We start from the raw sequence: 16,294 nt of genomic DNA on the forward strand, positions 1-16,294 counted from the left end.
TCCTCTGCTGCCGCAGTCAAAACCACCACCACATCCAACTCATCCATACTGCTGGTACCACAAGATTTTCGGCGATAATGCCAAGAAGTGTCAATTACATTGCCAGCACCCAAATGCTGACCACAGGACGTAAAAGACAGTGAGTCCTGCGGGGAACCTCACAGGCGTCCTCATACATTGCACTCCGCCCACTCGCCCACCCAGCCAAGAGGTTATTTGCATGTGACTGACATTTCGTCACAGCTCGTTTTCCTAGTTGACACTGGTGCTGCCATGTCTATCATACCTACTGTAGTGTCGTGGAATAGTAAAGAGTTGGAAACGTGGAATATTGTCAAAGTTTCATTGCCTATGCCGAGAGCCAGAGGCAGTAGGTTAGCCAAGAGGTAAGTGGATTGCATATGTATCGGAATGTGTCGTCACGCAGGGGCAGTGGCCTGGTTACACACAACAGACGAGAGAGAATTGCTTAGCACGCGGGTTTGTGTTACACGGAGACTTTCATAGAGTGTAAGACAGAGGTATAGATGTACTGCATTTCATAACTTCGTGTAAGTCTGCCGTAACAACATGTAACTCTGTCACAAGAACACCTAAGGGGCGAGTACGAGAGATAAATCAGCAGTATAAGCGGAACGAATGCGTTCATTGCAAAAGAGCATGACGTCAGGATGTCACTCATGCTTGCTTTAAATACGCCAGCTTTGATAGCAACAAGGCGCTCGCAGTTAAACTTGCAGCTAGATGTGTACTGGGACACTGTGTAGCGCTCAGCTCGGTGATCGACATGTTAATCTTTATTAAGGAGATGTTGCAGTATGGGCGGTCCATCCAGCAGCAGACGTGAGAGGACAGTACCAGCTCTGGTCCCCTCTGCTGCCGCTGTCAATCATCAACCCAGGATTAGCAGACATCGCGGCAGACTCGCTCGCCGCCAATGCTGACCACATCAGTGAGCCGTCGTCGAGATCGTGCGGGGCCTAGGCCCTGTGCATCCGCCGTCACAACCGGGCGAGCCGACGATGGTGGGGAACTGCAGCCTGTTCCGGCTGTCCACCGCAGACGACCACCAGGAGGAGCAGGCAAGAAGACGAGGTGGGATAGAGTACACTCTGCACTATGAGAACGCCTCTTGTGCGGACAGCGCTGGGACTCCAACCCAGAGCCTCCTACGCGCAGTGGCCTGCTGTCCGCTGCCGAGCCGGGCGGCCAGCCGGGCGCCGCCAGCTACCCGCGGCCGAAGTAAGGGCATTCCACCGCTACGTCACAGCACGCGGCGCTGCGCTAGCAAGACTGGCGCGGCCCGGAGCTGGTGTCATCGCTCCGAGTCAGCGAGGACTCGGGGAAGGTTGTTAATATCACCAAGCTCAGCCAGCCTGTGTTACGTGGGCCACATTGTATTCGGCAGGAATAAAGGTGTCATGAATTAATAATGTTTCTTTGGCGTTTCTGACGCGTCCACAGTCATTTCCTAGCATCCTGACAACTGGAGAGGTCACCGCTCGGCTTCCAGTTCGCCGTAGGCGACCGGGACCACCGGGGCGCCTACACTACATCGATGGCTCCCCCTGTCTTTTCACTGACAAAGTCACTTCTACAAGCTTTCAACGCATCAGTGTTACAAACCTCAGGCTCTGTCAGAGTTACAGTGCACCCTTCTCCTTCTCTGTGTTTTCCATGGACTTTCTACATTGCTGACATCGATGAACGAATTCTCGGTATGGATTTTTTGTCCCGTTAAAAACTCTCTCTGAACGTAGTTCAGGGCTCAGTGCTGCACCATCCCACTAACATTCAGATACTGTGCTCCCGCACTTATGTTGCACATTCTGTTTCTCTCACGACATGTGAGTTAGTACACGAGTGCTCTGCCCTCATGGGTGACATTGTGACCTGCGTCACTAACCTACTGTCAGAATATGACTCGGCGGCACAACTCCACTGGAAAAACGACGAGCTGAAACAACGAATAGCACACACTTACAATGAGCTCAACACAGCTCGTACCTCGCTGCTGAAACTGCAGTCCACAGTCCCGCCATCTCATCGTGTTTCTTCAGCAGACACCAGCTCGGACACTCATCATTTTAGTTCAAAAACATTAATTGCATGTGATGATTCATGTCCGGTAGACTCTGCATCCCCGATGCGCTCGCCACGTTCACTGCCCTATGTAACAGGCAGTGCTTCTAACAACAGTCGTGTGCATGATACAACCATGCCTGCCACGTGGGCAGCTGCCTCACGTGCGCTTTCCCCCTCTCTTGCGCGCCAGCTACGTGACCCGGCAACCATTGCTGTTCCATGCGCGATGCCAATGCTGCTCTAGCCCGCGCCGCGTACCAAGTGCAAGGTTGACAGCAGACAGTCGCCGCGCATTCCGACCTACTCAGCACTGCACGCGCAGCTGCCCTCTCCAAATAAGCACATGCTGCGCTCACATACTAGGCATGTGACTTTCGTGCTTCCTTTTCCCACTCGCACTAACGGCTACACATTGTCATGTCCTACCTGTCCAAAAACTTCGCGTCAGGACATTGATCAGTCTCATGTGCATTTCTCAGTTTCTTCCATCACTGATGAAACGACACACAAGATAGTTACCACTGCTGGCCCTCCTACAAGGCACAAGGTTAGACACTTCAACCTGGCAGCAAATTAATGAACTTTTGGAGGCAGGCATCCTGCAAGCATCAGACAGCAACTTGTCTTCACCGATCCACCTCCTCCTCAAACATGATGGTTCTTTCTGAATGTGCAACGGCTGGTGACATTTAAATGCTCGTACTGTCATGGACAATTAGCCCATGCCTAACATAAATTATTTAACTCATATGTTATCGGGCGCTACAGTCTTCAGTGTTATTGACTGTAAATGTGCCTACCACCAGATAGCGGCGGATGACATCCCTAAAACAGCTTTTATCACGCTGCTTGGTTTGTTCCTATACAACTTCATGCCATCAGGCAGCGTTTCATTGACTTCATCTTACGACAGTTCAAGTTTTGCTTTGCATATCTGGACAACATACTCATTTTCAGCACGTCAGCTGAGGAACATGAAAATCATTTATCCATGGTCCTCCATACCTCGAACACCAACGGCATTGAGGTCAACAAAGAAAAATTCCAGTTGCGTCTGCACCGACAGAATACAACCTGCCAAACCTCGCGTGCATGCCATCACTTCACTGCCGCCCCCGGCTACTTACAAAGAACTCTGACATTTTCTGGGCACAATAAATTACTACCGTCATCACCTGCCTTCTGCCACTGCCGTGCAGGCCCGGCTGAAAGACTCGCTGTCAATTAAACAGACTTCAGGACTCAAACCCATTTGCTGGACTGCACCTATGCTGGAGGCTTTCAATACTTTAAAGAGTTCTTTAGCTCACACCATGACACTCACCCACCCTGACCCCTCGGCTGAATTGTTCATCACTACGGATGCCAGTGACATCGCAGGGGGAGCAGTACTACAGCAACACAAGGCAGACACGGTTTCCCCTCTTCATTTCTTCTCTAAAAACTATCAACAGCTCAGAAGAAATTCTCCACTTTCCATAGAGAACTCCTTGCGGTCTACAAGGCCGTCAAACACTTCCACCCCAACATGGAGAGTCGCTCGTTCTTCATCCTCACAGATCACAAACCACTCGCAGACACTTTCTGCAACCCCCCCGAGGACCCACCCACTTGGCGTTTCCATCACTTCGATGTAGTCTCTCAATTCAAAACTGACGTTCACTACATCAAAGGCACAGACAACATTGCCACAGATTTTGTTTTCGTGGATCAATACTATTTCACGCATCATTGACTTATCCAACCTGGCCATCCTACAAGCCTCCGACGAGGAATCTCAAGCTCTCCTCACGGACCCTCAAACATCCCTTGTGTTTACTAAAGCTAAATTCCCCGGCATTGTGGACGAGGTGTGGTGTGACTCTTCTACCAGTACCTTACACCCGTTACTCCCACCCACATGCGCCTGCAGGCCTTCGACACTCTGCATAACCTCACTCACCCTGGCATCCACGCCACTACACGGCTCGTCTGTAAGCGTTTCCTTTGGAAAAATATAAAACAAGACTGTCAGACCTGGGCATACTGCTGCATCCCCTGCCAACGCAACAAAATCGGCCACCACACCATCTCACCACTAGGCAAGTTCAACATCCCTCCAGGACGATTTCGTCATGTACATATACATCTTATCAGTCCTCTTCCACCGTCGGAGGGCCACAGATACATTCTGTCCTCAACTGGCCACACATCTCACTGTGCAGAGGCAGTCCCTTTAGGTAACATCACTGCCGAGACTGCGGCCAAGGGTTTTATCTTCTCATAGATTGCTAGGTTCGGTTGTCCGACCACCATTACCACCGACCAGGGTCGGCAGTTTGAGTATCCCCTGTTCAACATTTTATGTAACGTTTGTGGCATAAAGAAAATTTGCACCACTGCCTACCACCCACAAAGCAACAGGTTAGTGGAACAGTGGCACCGCACTCTAAAAACGGCGCTCAGGTGCCACGACTGTCTCTGATCCGAAGCACTTCCATGGGTACTACTCGGTGTCCATTCAACTTTCAAGCCTGACTTACAGGGAATTATCTCAGAATTTGTTTTCGGGGAGACCGACTCAAACCAGCATTCGTGGACCCCGACGTCCCTCTGCTGGCTCAGTCTGATTCTCTTAATGACTCTCCTGCCAGTCTCCCTCCTGCTGTGGAGACCGACAATGTCTCTCCTCGGGCCACCATGCCGTTTTGTTCACCCGACACCTCCTCATCGCCTTTCGCGGGTTTCTCAGACACGTCACCCTCCACCCCGTGTGCAGGTTTCGCTGCTACCTCATTGACTATGAAGACAACCTCTCCCATAGTCACCCTACTCTGCAACATACCCCCACACCACGTGGACGACATTTCAGTCGTCACTCTTGACAACTCTCATTCTACTCACAGATGCAGCAGCCCCGCCATCACAATGACAAGTTAAACGTTAGTGTTGTGCATAGCCTCACCCTCCCTTGTGAGTGTGATCCGACAATTCGCACCTTCATCTCGCCGTACGGCTCGATTAGCGTCTGGGCTTGCCTCACCTACACCCCGCTATCTGCCATTCAACCCGCCTGCTCTTGGGCTGGCCACCGCATGGTCCATCCTCGCTGGCTCACTGACTTCGAGGTGGACCTGCCTCCCCTCCTTCCGCCTCCGTACCCCGCCCCGGTTGGGGTGGAGGTCCCGGTCATGCGTCTACTAGCTCATATGAGCTGCAATGTTAATTCAGTCTGTTCTTATACCTTGTACCGTGTGCGATAATTGTTGAAATATATGTATGTGCAGATATTAGTGGGGACAGTTTATTCTGTATACCACTATTTGTATCCTGTTTCCATAAGTGCTTTATGTACCCTAATGTAGTTATCAACGTACTTAGCGCAAAATGTTTTTAGGTCATCATGTCTGGTGGATCCACAAGAGACAGTGACAGGGAGAAAACGGGAATCCGGTGCATCAAAAAGAAAATGAAAGGCTGAGACGATTATATCCAAGAAAGCTATGAGTTCGACTATGATGAAATTTTTTAAGAAAAGTTCTGGTGTAACTGCTCCAGAGGCCTGCAATGAAGCTCTTATCAAAGTGTCTTTAGTTTCTGAAACAGAACCAGCTTCAGGGTCACCCAGCATCAGAGTTGGGCGAAACTGCTTTGATCGTTAGTTAGTTAGTTACTTTCATGTTCCACAGATCATTTTCCACAATAAATCGTTATGATGTGGAACAGGTCATTTTACATTCATATTCCAAATTAATTTGTACTCTAAACATCGCCATATAACTAATCCCCCCTCCTGAAAGAAAAACAAGATATACAGATTCAGTTAGCAATCCCTACCCACCACCTTTTACACATTACAAACATAGAAATTCTTCTACAGAACAGGAGGAGTTGTCAGGAGAAACTTTTCCAATTTATTTTCAAATGTTAAAAATGCCCAACTCCTTAAACAGATGACTAAAAGATCACGTATTATTCTTACAACACATTTTTGGCAATGAAGACCTTTCTTAAAGATGAGTTACCACAGAACGTTATTGCATATGATACTACTGAATGAAAATAAGCAAAATATGTCAACTTACTGAATTAGCTCTCCCCAAAATTTGCTATGATTGTAAGTGCAAATGTGGCTGAACTAAGTTGTTTTAGGAGTTCCAAAATGTTGTTTTTTTTTTCAATTTAAATTCTCATCAATGGACAGGTAAGAATTTTGAAGTTTCCACCCTATGTATTATTTCATCACCGTGTGTTACACTTATTATTGGTGTAGTTCCCCTAGAGGTGATGAACTCAATATGATGTGTTTTTGTGAAATTCAGGATGAGACCATTTGCAGAAAACCAGTTAATGATACTTTTGAGAACTTTGTTCAGCAGTTCTGTATGTATACTTGGACTAACTACAATACTGGTGTGTCTGCAAAAAGAACTAATTCTGCTTGTTGTACATTAGACGGTAGATCATTTACATATATGAGAAACAGTAGTGGACCTACGACTGAGCCTTGGGGAACCCCATATGTGATTTACCCTGGTCAGAATTATGTCCGTGGATTCTGTTGGTTGAATTGCTACAAAATACAACTTTCTGCATTCTTTTGGTTAGATATGACATGATCCATTGGTTGGCTATACCATCAATCCCATTAAAACTCCAATTTATCTAGGAGTATACTATGATTTGCACAATCAAATGCCTAGGATAGGTCACAGAAAATACCTACCAGTGCTATTTTTTATTTAATGCTTGTAATATCTGGTGTGTGAACATGTAAATGGCATTCCGAGATTGTGAGCTGAATAAAGACTTCCCACTAGAGCCACAGCTAATTCTACAAGTCGAATTGACAACATCTTCTTAGACAGCAGTAGAATTCTAAACATAACTGTAAAACATATATTGAATGGGCTCTCAGACCATGATGGTCAACTACTTTCAATTGATAATGTTGGCGCTCTTTGTAAGAACAACTCCTGCAGTAAAACTTTCAGAGTAATTAATACACAGTCTATCAATAGCTTCTGTAATTCCCTACAAGAAGTAGACTGGGACCAGATTGAGCTCTTTGACAATGTTAATGACAAGTATAATGCTTTTCTAAATGAATTTATCTGCCTATTCGAAGCAGCCTTTCCTAAAAGGACTGTCAAATCCAAACGCGAAGCCTACTCTAATAAAAACTGGCTAACACTGGGCATTAAAAAGTCTTGCAGAAGGAAAAGGAATCTGTAGGTCTCACTCAAATCCAGTTATAGTGTAGAAAAAGAAAAACATTACAAACTATACTGCTCTATCCTTAAACAAGTGCTAAGAAGGGCAAAGAGTATTTCTATAAAATCAGAAATTGATGTCTCTAACAACAAAATTAAAACCATATGGGGCATAATAAAAAGGGAAACAGGTAAAATCCCTGCTGCAGAAAACACAATAGAAATTAAAACAAATGATACTATTCATGACAATGTTGAAATAATCACAGACATTTTTAACACCACTTTCTGGTGTCAGTAGTACAAACTGGAAAAACATGTTCTGTTAATGAAGCCAAGTTATCCCTTCAAAAAGCTATTAATAAAAAAAAAACAAGCAGATTAAAGTGTCTCCTGTCACAGTTCATGAAATTGAGAATATAATTAGAGATATGAAGAGCAAGAATTCTGTTGGCATAGATGGTATCTCTTCAAGATTACTGAAGGAGTGCTATAAGTCGATAAGCAAAATACTGTGCCACATATTCAATGAATCCATCCAGCACGGGATTGTTCCTGAGAGACTTAAGTTTGGTATTGTCAAACTTCTCTTTAAAAAAGGCGATAAAGCCAATGTTACCAACTATCGGCCTATCTCCCTTTTAATAACCTTTTCTAAAATTCTTGAGAAATTGGTTCAGAAAAGACTTATTGAACACCTCAAGCACTATAAGGTATTAAACAGTAGCCAGTTCGGATTTCAAAAGGGTGTATCAACAGAACAAGCTATTTCTTCCTTCACCCATCAAATCTTAGAGTCTTTTAATAATAAATTATCTCCTGTTGGTATCTTCTGTGACCTTTCTAAGGCCTTTGATAGTGTTAATCATGAAATCCTCTTAGCAAAGGCTGAATATTATGGTATAAGTGGCTCAGTTGGCTTGTGGATTAAATCCTACCTAGCTGGAAGAAAGCAGAAGGTCATGTTGAACGACTCTGAGGGGTAATCTGTCTCACCTAGCTGGGGCTCTATTGGCTGTTCCTCGGGGCTCTGTACTAGGCCCCCTTCCCTTCCTCATCTTAATCAATGACCTTCCCTTGCATACTAGCTTTAAAACTTACTTTACTCTTTTTGCTGAAGACACCTCTATCCTCATCAATAAAACTCCCAACCTCAATCTTCAGGAATCGGCCAATATTGTCTTTAGGGAAGTATGTAATTGGTTCATAAATAATGGGTATCACTATATGTTAATAAGACCCAGTTTGTACATTTCCAAGTAAGGAAAGAAGTTGAGGATCAATTAAGTATTACATTGAATAGTAGTGAGTTACTACAAGTTGAGTCAACCAAGTTTCTGGGTGTACACATCGACAACAGTCTAAAATGGTCTGAACATATTTTGCACCTCCACAAAAAACTCAGTTCAGCAACATTCGCTGTTCGTATTATTTTCACTGTATGTGACCGAGACACCACAAAAACTGCTTATTTTAGTTATTTCCATGCACTATTGCTGTATGGCATAGTTTTCTGGGGTAATCAGCCACTATCCAAAAAAATATTCAATGCCCAAAAGAGAGTTATTAGGATAAAGAGCAGAGTCCAGCCTGGACATTCTTGTAGGAACCTTTTCAGAAAATCAGGGATACTGACAACTGCATGCCAATATATCTACTCCCTGTTATGTTTCATTGGTACACATGGACAATCATATAAAACTAATGATTCATACCATACCCACAATACCAGGAGGAAGATGGATCTCCATTATGAATCAAAAAACCTTACAATTGTACAAAAAGGAGTCCATTACATGAGCTGCAAGGTGTTCAATGCTCTCCCACCAACACTGAAATTACTTATCCACAAGCTTCTCAAATTTAAATAACAGCTCAAACAGTATTTATTAGATAATTCCTTCTATTCGGTAGAAGAATATTTCAGTAGAGTTAACTGTAATTGATTTTTTAATTTACTAATTTGATGTGCTATTGAGCATTACGACACTCATAATCACTGTTCACATTACTGTGTCTTTCATTTAGCTATTAAGATCTACCATTTTTTAATGTAATTTTTTCTATAACTATTAATGGGTATTTTGTCTTATACCAGATATCCTCTTGCAAGAGGTACTTTTATTTATTCCTTTTGTATTATTTGTAATAATTCTGACACGTCCTACATCCATGCGAATGCCTTGCAGTATTGGATTTATGGGATATAAATAAATAAATAAAAGTGATAATCAAGAGCAAACTTTCATACAAGAGAGTCTTTTATAGAATTAGATCTGTGAAAGTGGGTATTTCCAGTAACAGATAGGCAGCATCATGATTTCATTCAAAATGGTCCCAAAAAACATAGAGAAACCTGATGAAAGTTGCCCCAAAGATGTAAATAAGACATTTTACTAAATTTTATTTTACTAGAAAACTGACTCCACAACTGAAGGGCTTATTTCAATGGTGGTACAAGCCCATTTTTGTTCATTTAGAGATACAGAGTCCTAAAGTTAAATGAGCGCTGAGAAATCTGCAGTTGAGATACCAGAAATATTCATGCATATGGCTTCTTGCTAGAGATGAACCTTTCTTTCTGTTTGTTTGGATCATTAATTTCAGAAGCATTATAGGCAGAACAGTGGAGATAATGGACTTGCACCACTATTGAAATAAGCCCTTCAAATGTTTAGCTTACTCCATATCTCAAGCCAAAGTTTATTGCTTCCATCCCGACTTTTTTCACATTTGCAGACACAGATGGTAACAGAAGGATGTTGTGACCGGAAAGATCTGAGTAGGATATTTCAAAGGCGTGAACAAAGTCATGGACACATGGAGTGCATGATTAGAGGGATGGAATTATGTAAAAAATCAAATACGGAAAAACAATAAATAAGGAAAACGAGAGACTGGTCAGGGAATCACAAATGTATTGGTATAACTTATTTGAAAGATTGATCAAGATTAAAAAATACTTAGCTTCACCTAATCTGGCGTTTAGAGGGCATCGAGAATCCCTTGACCTGAACGTCAGCGGAAATGTTATAGTTCTATTTAAATTGTTAGCCAAATATGATCTAACACTAAAAGAGCACTTGCAACGTATTAACGAAAAGCAACTTTGTCTGCATTATCTGAGCCATGACACACAGAATGAATTAATTACATTAATGTCCAAATCTGTTATCACCAAAATTATAAACAAACACGCAAAATATCAGGCCTTCATGCTCGATTGTGCCAGGTATTCGAGTTGTGTGGAACAAATGTCAATATTATGAAGATTTTGTAATTCCTCAACTGGAGAGATAGAGGAATATTTCGTTGGGTTTATTGATGTTGCAGAAACGATTGGAGAGTATTTAACAAATGCCATTTTAAAGGAAATAGAAAATAATGGCCTAGACATCCAAAAGTGTCGAGGGCAGGGTATGATAACGGTGCTAATATGGTTGGCATTAATAAAGGTGTTAGAACAATACTCATTATTAATCCACGAGCTTTGTTCACCTCTTGCGGATACCATTATTTGAATTTGCTTTTGCTAGATGCAGCTAACAATTTTTCAACATCTAAAACTTTTTTGGGCTTCATCAATAAATCATACTTTTGCAATTTGATGGTGTCATCCAAAGTGTGGTGTGTCCCGAAAAATTGAACTGATGATTCCGAAACTCTTATCGTCTGTGAAGCAGTCTTGAAGGAAATATTAACTTATCAGCTTATTGTTGCAATACACGTACTCCTGTAGTACCAGATTTTACTACGTGTCAACAGTATAAGTAAACTATGGCAATCGGTTCAAGTGAACTTGAAAGTCGCTTTGATACTTCATGTTCATTTCGTGACTGGATTCAAGAATTCCATAAGACAGAATTTGCAACAAGCCTTGCAGAAGCTCCATTGTTTGTAGAAAAAAGTAATTACGAAATTGAGTCTCAGTAAAAAAAAGAATAGCACAGAAGAAAAGAATGTTCGGTTATGAACAAATTGATGAACCTATACTATATGCTGAAATGCGGTACAGAGCTTGCTTTGTTAACACAATGATAGACGCCGTAATAGTCGACACTGAATGTCGATTCAAAGCGCTCAACGAATACCGGTATTTTGAACGATTTGGTTTTAGTTACGATACGAATTATTTAAAGTCCTTAAGGCCCGTCCACATGCAACGATCTGTCTGCGCAAATGTCTGCGCACATCACATCTGCGCAGACAGATCATTGCGTGTGAACAGAAGATTTGCACCAACCTGAGTTGTGTGCAAACCTAGAAGTTGGAGTTGGAGGTTTGAGCGAAACCTCTCAAATCTGTGGGTTCAAACCACATCTGCGCAGACAAGCTGGAGCGTGTGGACAGCAGATCGCCGCAAATCTGGCGTGAAACAGCTGTTTGCTCAGTCTAGTGTTTGTATTTGTGCACACAGGGCATTAAAATGGCTGTTACTCGTCTGTGTTCTCGAGAGTTTGTGAGTTCATTGAAATATATAGAAACCACCAATGTTTGTGGAAGATTAAAGTAAAGAATATAGTGACAGAGACAAAAAGACAGCAGCATACAATGCTCTAATTGAAAAATTGCGGGTATTATTTCACTCCACTCTTTCCTGTTGCTATGAATCTTAATGTTACCGCCTGTCGTTCATAAGGAGAAATTGCCCTTCTCTATACAAGTATTTTGTCTCATAATATGAGGGGTTACAAGCTTTAAGAGATAATTATAAGTTTCGACATCCATCCGCAAATAATTTCGCCGGTCGTTAGGTTCGCCCTGCAACTCTCGCAGTAAATTTACGTGAGAAAACTGCTTTCGCTTTAGCAGCCAATGTCTACACCATTTTGACCGCTTTCTCTGTTTCTTGCGGTTGGTCTGGATGTTTTTTGCAGCACAAGTTGCGAACACAAACCACAAGACAACATCCTTCATTTCTATATTTCAAAATAACTGAATTAAATTTTTGACGTTTACGGGGAGCGTAGTTGCTTGCCACTGATATTTCTTTTCTATACCGACAGATGGCGGGCGAGTAGTAGATTGGGGTTTGTGTCGTGTGCACACTCCACATTTGCAGCGATCTTTTGCATGTACAGACATTTGCGCCGATGTCTGCGCAGACAGATCGTTGCGTGTGGACCGGGCTTTATCCAAGGACGACCTTCGCAAACATGTAATCAGTGGCTGTGCTAGGTGAAAACTGAATGTCGACGACGAATCAGCTTTGCGAGGCCCCTTTCACTTTTCAGTCAGAAAGAAAATGTTAAATTAAATGAGCAAAATTACACGAATTTTATTATAATAACATACAAGGATTATTGAAATGAGAAAACTTGCGTTAAACAAACACACATTACAGTAAACGAAACTTGCGGCTTTTCGCCTCACTTAATTTTTTAAAGATTACGTCGTAGTTAATGCCAGCCGCTATTTCCGCTTGAATTGATAGTACTGACAACGCTGACAGTCTTTCTTGGCACACCAAGCTTCTTAAGTATGTCTTAGGTCCTCCGCACACACATCTACTCGATTGCAACACGTTGCCGACACCAGTTGGCAACCGAGCTATTTCCTACATCGTCAAATGGGGCTCCGCAGACGGCACGACTCACCGCTACCGCTACATCGCTCGGAACGTGATGTCAACCAGTTGCATGTGACTCGGCGCCCGCGTTGCAAGCGATCCGAGTTGGGTCGTGTCCTCAACACCAGCTTTGTTTTGCGTCACTCTGAATATGAACGAACAAGTTTTAAACATTGTGCAGGAAGTGGAAAATATCGCATTTTATATAATTACAAACTTCCAGGCTACTGTGGGAGAGATTTGACAGACAAGGCACGGAGTGTAGTCAGAAAAGAAGGTCATATGACAGGTATGTAATGTACTGTATATATATTGTTTAAAAAAATTAACCAGTAAATCAATGGGAACAAATGCACAAAAATATGTGAATAATACCTGGAGTGTTCTTTGTGTGACAATCCCATTCCGCAATATTACATTATTGTGCGTAAACAAACATGAAAACGGCGGTAAAAGACAGAGATGATATAAATCTACGAGGGTTGTTTCTTAAGTAAGGGCCGTTCGCGCGTATAGTCCCGTAGTTCGCGCGGACGCCGCAACAAGCCACCGCGCCACTTGCCGGCATCCTTCCCGTTCACACTGATGCAAGTTGCAGCTCTGTAGCTGACGTGTACGCATCGCTGTGCTACTTTATAATGTTTACGATTATTGAATCGCCCGCTGCATGTGAGATACGGTCAGTGATACGTTTTTTGACCGCGAGAAGCCTATCAGCTGCAGAAATTCATCGTCAGTTAACAGAAGTTTATGGCTTGAATGCAATGAGTGAAGGTAAAGTGCGTCAGTGGGTTAGAGAGTTTAAAAATGGTCGTCAAAACGTCCATGACGAAGAACGCTCAGGCCGGCCCTCTGTGATCACTGATGATTTGGTGGCTGCAGTCGAAACAAAGGTTCGTGAGGACAGAAGATTCACAATTTCCACTCTTTCTTTGGAATTTCCACAAGTTTCAAGATCGGTTTTGTACAAAATTGTGTCTGAAAACCTAAACTTTAAGAAACTGTGATCTCGGTGGGTACCCAGACTCCTCACAGAGGACCACGAAGGGAAGAGATTTGCCACTTCATTGGACTTTTTGATTCGTTACGAGGAAGAAGGGGATGACATGTTGAGTCAAATTGTCACTGGAGATGAAACATGGGTATCCCATATCACTCCCGAAAGCAAGCGACAATCGATGGAATGACGACACACAACCTCACCCGTCAAGGTCGAAGCCAAACAGACGCTGCCAAAGCGCAAGATTATGTCAACTGTGTCCTGGGACCGTCGCAGTGTTTTGCTAGTGGACTTTATGCCACGAGGAACGACAATCAACTCAGATGCCTACTGTGCAACTCTAAAGAAGCTCCGCAGAGCAATTCAAAACAAAAGGCGTGGCATGCTGACAAAAGGAGTTTTGCTCCTGCACGATAACGCTAGGCCTCACACCTCTCAAAAGACTCGGGATTCGATTGATTCTTTTGGCTGGGAAGTTTTGGACCATGCACCATACAACCCCGACCTTGCTCCTAGCGATTTTCACCTTTTCTGGTACCTCAAACACCATCTTGGCGGGTAGCGCTTCAATGACGACGATGAAGTGAAAGCGGCCGTGAACTCTTGGCTGTCAGAGCAGGCGGCCGAATTCTTTGAAGAGGGAATTAAAAACTTAGTTGTACGGTATGGCAAGTGCTTAAATAAACAAGGCAACTATGTAGAAAAATAGGTAAAAGTGTGTAGAATCAGAAAATAGAAGTTTTTTACAAAAGTATTTGTATCTTTTTTTAAAAATAAAAACGGCCCTTACTTAAAAAACAACCCTTGTACGAAGTATGTAAAGTACAGTGATGTTCAGATACAAATGATGAAACGGAAAATGTAAAGATTTATTTAAAAAATCATTACAGCCATATTTGTTAATGTAAAAATCTAAAATTTTGCATGTCTAAAGCAAAAAAGCTGTGTTTTAATGCAAAAATATAATAAAATATGCAGGATTAATATTTTGCCAGAAATCTGAATTTTAATTTTTATTGTCTTTTTTTAAATAAAAAGCCATAACTCAAATTCTAATCATGCAATTTATCTGAAATCGTTATTGTAGTGTCGTATGAAGGTTATAAGACCACTGAACTACAGTTAATTTATGTTACAAATTATATCATTAACGGAGTTTTTAGTTAGGCACACCCATAAATTAACTTTTTTTCCACATACAATCATATAAAAATCAGAATGTAATTGCAGGATCTCGTATTTTTTAGTTCCATGGTGACAGCAACACATTGCAAACGGTTCCTGAAAATTTCATAGCATTATCGCATATACTTTCTGAGAAAAATCTTCTAATAATGTAAAAAATGTAAAACAGAGAAAATGAGGTTCAAAGGTTTTCTTCTCATGCTTCTACATGTAATAAGCTTACCTCAATTTTAAAATCCTCCTTACTGATACTCCTCATCCTCCTGGTTTCTCTTCTCCCCTCTTCGAATCTGCCTGGCCAATTTGCAGCTGATCTGCTAGCTTCCTTGACCCTTCTCTCGTCGATGGTGTAAAATGCTTTTGTTGTAAACACACCAGGATCTATACCAACTCTTTTCAGCACTTCAATTCTGCCATTATTTCCGTTATTGTAACATAAAACTGTGTCGTAGGCACCTATTATGAGTTCTTCAAGTCCACAGAATGTCATTTTTGAGCATCTAAGCCCAATTAAATTATTGAGGCTGTGGTTATCATGGGAGATTAGTCGAGAGATAAATCACTTCGATATGAAATTCTACATTTATTGAACACTTGTAGATATGACAATTGTGGCTGTTACACATATCATGAGCAGAAAGTTCATCTACATCTACATTTATACTCCGCAAGCCACCCAACGGTGTGTGGCGGAGGGCACTTTACGTGCCACTGTCATTACCTCCCTTTCCCGTTCCAGTCGCGTATGGTTTGCGGGAAGAACGACTGTCTGAAAGCCTCCTTGCGCGCTCTAATCTCTCTAATTTTACATTCGTGATCTCCTCGGGAGGTATAAGTAGGGGGAAGCAATATATTCGATACCTCATCCAGAAACGCACCCTCTCAAAACTTGGACAGCAAGCTACACCGCAATGCAGAGCGCCTCTCTTGCAGAGTCTGCCACTTGAGTTTATTAAACATCTCCGTAACGCTATCACGGTTACCAAATAACCCTGTGATGAAACGCGCCGCTCTTCTTTGGATCTTCACTATCTCCTCCGTCAAACCGATCTGGTATGGATCCCACACTGATGAGCAATACTCAAGTATAGGTCGAACGAGTGTTTTGTAATCCACCTCCTTTGTTGATGGACTACATTTTATAAGCACTCTCCCAATGAATCTCAACCTGGTACCCACCTTACCAACAATTAATTTTATATGATCATTCCACTTCAAATCGTTCCGCACGCATACTCCCAGATACTTTACAGAAGTAACTGC

This window comes from Schistocerca piceifrons, chromosome 7 (genome assembly GCF_021461385.2).
Source record: "Schistocerca piceifrons isolate TAMUIC-IGC-003096 chromosome 7, iqSchPice1.1, whole genome shotgun sequence".
In the NCBI taxonomy this organism is placed as follows: domain Eukaryota; kingdom Metazoa; phylum Arthropoda; class Insecta; order Orthoptera; family Acrididae; genus Schistocerca; species Schistocerca piceifrons.